Genomic DNA, 2,944 nt, shown 5'->3' with positions numbered 1-2,944 from the left:
TGCCACTTTGGCATATTGATAATTTTGAGCTGAAGGCAATTAAGAAGTAGATACAAGAAAAGCTCTCTGCCCTTCCCCTAATGGCCTAAAAGCAGGACATCAATTCGTAAAGGTGTTCCCCACCCCCTCCACACCACTCCCCTTCTCTACCAGGAAGGAGAGAAGTTAATCACTGGCAACAATTCTAGACCCTTAGTCCAGAGATGGCACCAGAAGATTCTATGTAACAATCCTTACTAAGTGGATTCTATGTAACAATCCTTACTAAGTGGATTCTATGTAACAATCCTTACTAAGTGGATTCTATGTAACAATCCTTACTAAGTAGCCCTTTCCAGAAGATTCTATGTAACAATCCTTACTAAGCAGCCCCTAGTGGGGTGCCTAGCAGGCTTAGTAGAAGAGCATGCAACTCTTGATCTCAGGCTCATGAGTTCAAGCCCCACATTGGGTGTAGAGCTTACTTTAAAAATAAGTAAGTAAAGTGATCACATAGGGAAGAAGAAAAATATATATTAAAAAACAAAAACAAAAAAGTAGCTTTTATCTTCCATCCACTTTCCACCTGTATTTACTTTCTCATAACTTGCCACCCTAGAAATTCAAGTCCTTTTCCTTTTACCTTTGCTTTGTCACTTCCCTAAAAATGTGTTATTCTTTTGTGAAGATGTTACAGAAGCCCAAGTTCTTGGTTTGTTGTTGTTTGGTTGTTTGTTTTGGTTTGGTTTTTTTAGGTAATCTTTTCACCCAACATGGAGCCCAAACTCCTAGAAGCCTGAGTTCTAAATTTTCTATTTATTTTTGAGAGACAGTGCGAACAGGGGAGGGTCAGAGAAAGAGAGAGACACAGGATCCGAAGCAGGCTCCAGTCTCTGAGCTAGCTGTCAGCACAGATCCTGAATCAGGGCTCAAACCCACGAACCGTGAGATCATGACCTGAGCCAAAGCCGGACGCTTAACCGACTGAGCCATGCAGGCGCCCCCTGCTATCTTCTTAGTTGTGAGATTTACTACCAGTTTAAACAATGTGTATGTTATCTGCTTTCCATTGAGAATTTGTAAAAATATTTGTCATATTTGTAAAAATTAACTACCTTACTGAAATTAGAGTAGTTCTAGAAAAATACCTCTGTAAAACCTGTTTCTGTACACTTTTCAAAGCATCTTATCACTGAGATTTATTTGTAGTAAAAATTCCACTTTTGGGGGGGCAACTGTCACTTTAATTGCAAAGCCTTCATTTATAGCACCCTCAACAATGAACAAACAGGAGAGCTGTGACTTTTGAACAGATGAATATATAAAAGTCCCTTGAAATTCAGATAGTCGAGATACGGGCATTTCACAAGGAAAGCACCCTCCTCAGTTTTCTGAAGACCGTCATGTTTTAAAGATGACTAGGCTTCCTTGGAATCTCTAAGCAGTACAATGTACCTTGCGGGGAGAGAAGAAAACCTTTTTTCATGCTATCAGGCAAATACTTCGAGAAAAGGGTCCCGGGTGGGAATGGGAAGCCAGGTGGAAGGGAGCGCCAGACACCATGCCGAACTGAACAAATCAGCTCCCCTTCCGTAACACAGATGGGAGACGCCACCTTATGGCCCCGACATGGGGTGTGCAAGGACAGCCATCAGAGCATGGCCACTGTCACTGGGTAGGATTGTCGGAGGGTCTCAATTGAGCCCGTGGACAAAATCCTTGAACAACAAACACAAACTGTCATGGACTTTAAGTCAAAAAGAATCTTAAGGAAGCTCTTGTTTTATTTATATAGATATGGACTCCTATTGACCTAAGTAAAGCAATGATTACACAGTGGACCTTCTTGTTCCATAAAGGTTTGTTCAAACACTGGAGTGGCTTGAGAAAAGCATCGTCTAATTTCAATTTTATTTTACACTTTGAAAAGAGACAGAGGGAAGACAGCGAAAAAGTATGACTATTTCCCCCCAGACTCTGGGGCCCAGCAGGTGCAAAACCAGACTCCTCTGACTCCAGGTTCATCCACTCTCCTGGGAAGTTTCAGTGTCTAGGGAAAACCAGGGACGACGAGGGAAGCCCGTTGCGCCCCACCCCTACACAAAGAACTCTACAGTGAGTCTATCACAGTGCTCTAGCTGAAGTGTATATTTAAAACTAAAGAGGGTTCCAACTTAACATCTAAATTTTAAAACTAGAATTTCGGCAGCAAATGAGCTCAGAGAACTCATCCCAGAAGGGAAATGAAAGGACTATTGCTCTGACGTCTGAAAATCAAGCTGCTGCCTCAGCTCTGCCCCCCCCCCCATTCAGGCTCAGGCGGACATATAAGGGGGCGGGGGCTCCTTGGACGCGCAGTTCACAGCGGCATCATCCTCGCCCGGGGGCAACAGCACCGTAGTGTCAGTGCTGGTAACATAAACCAGGACATCAGAGGAGTTCCTGCCACTGATGTATCCGTAGCAGTTCCAAACACAGCTGATCAAGTAACCCTTAAAAGTCAAGATAATGCGGATAAACAGGAGAACAATAAGGACCAAACAGGTAGGATTCACGGACATGATATCATCTCTGTAGGGAAAATCAGGAGGCAGCTGCCGTATGTACTCCTGACTGGAGTTTGGATACACAAGCACAGTGACGGCAGCCAACGTGTTGAGGGCGAAATCAAAGATCTGGTAACAGAAGAACGTGATGATCAGGCAGCGCGTTGCGTGTATGCTCCACACGTAGCCATTGCACAAATCAGGGTCATGAGAAGAGAAATTGCGATCGCAACGCACATGTTGGCATCATCCATGAGCTCAAAGTCACCTCCTAGCTCAGAACCTGAGAAGTGATACTGGTCTGGGTCAGCCAGGGCGCTCACCAGAATCAGCAGAACCACAGCATTGACCACCAGGGACCAGACGCCCAGCAGGATGGTGCCAGCGCGGACACACAGCACAGGCAGCAGCTGTTGGAG

General features: G+C 44.7%; 1 pseudogene; it reads right to left on the bottom strand.

Annotated features, from left to right (window-relative positions):
* Positions 1–2,294: 2,294 nt before the first annotated feature.
* Positions 2,295–2,944, bottom strand: part of LOC115287170 — an 8,168-nt pseudogene continuing 7,518 nt past the window's right edge.

Source organism: Suricata suricatta, chromosome 3 (genome assembly GCF_006229205.1).
Source record: "Suricata suricatta isolate VVHF042 chromosome 3, meerkat_22Aug2017_6uvM2_HiC, whole genome shotgun sequence".
NCBI lineage: Eukaryota > Metazoa > Chordata > Mammalia > Carnivora > Herpestidae > Suricata > Suricata suricatta.
The sequence above is the reverse complement of the archived record's forward strand: the minus strand, read 5'-3'. Positions and strand labels throughout refer to the sequence as shown.